This window comes from Meleagris gallopavo, chromosome 3 (assembly GCF_000146605.3).
Source record: "Meleagris gallopavo isolate NT-WF06-2002-E0010 breed Aviagen turkey brand Nicholas breeding stock chromosome 3, Turkey_5.1, whole genome shotgun sequence".
NCBI lineage: Eukaryota > Metazoa > Chordata > Aves > Galliformes > Phasianidae > Meleagris > Meleagris gallopavo.
The window spans coordinates 92,923,405-92,924,145 of NC_015013.2; the positions used below are offsets into that span (position 1 = coordinate 92,923,405).

General features: G+C 56.0%; 1 pseudogene; it reads left to right on the forward strand.

Annotated features, from left to right (window-relative positions):
• Positions 1-741, forward strand: part of LOC100542926 — a 2,832-nt pseudogene that overhangs the window by 637 nt on the left and 1,454 nt on the right.

Sequence of the window (741 nt, forward strand, 5' to 3'; positions counted from 1 at the left end):
CTGCAGACTGCTTAGTGAGGTGGGACAAAGGCGCGGAAGGAGGGAATGTGATTCCAGTGGACCAAATGCAACAGGCAAAGCTTGGAAGCTTGAGGCAGCCTTCCAAGGACGCCAGGAGATGGGGGACCCACCTCCTGCACAACACGGCCACAAATGACCGCACACAAGTGCCGCGCGGTGACCTCATTCCTGATAAACACAGCTCACACTTCCTGCACGCTTTGACTCAAATACCATTCGCACTTCAACATGCCAGCAGGGTCAAAGGAGCACAACCACAAGACGGGGAAAAGAAAAGGAAGCGTTGCGGAAAGACAAAAACACATTACCACACGACTGGTCAAGTTTTGGCATGCAACAGCAGCTCGCTGCACAACGACCAGGCTTTGGCAAGCGGCAAAACTTGCAGCACAGTGCTGCCATGCGCAGAGGCTCTCTCCAAGTCCTCAGGCACTCACACAGCAGCATAAAAGCCGGCCCTGTGCCTCGCCCCCTCACACCACTCTCCTGTCGTCTTCTGCTCTGTGCTCTTCCAGGTGAGCCTGCAGCTCCCACTGCCCTCCTTTGGCCACCCCACCTGGCTTTGCTCTCCATTCCCCTCTGACCACAAACTCTGCAGCCTTTCCACCTCTTCTGTCATGCTCCCCACAACCCCAAACCATACCTCCCTGCCGCTTGGGAACGGAACAGCATTGCTTCCCATACCCTCAACTCCCTCCACTCACCCAACACCCTCTCTTT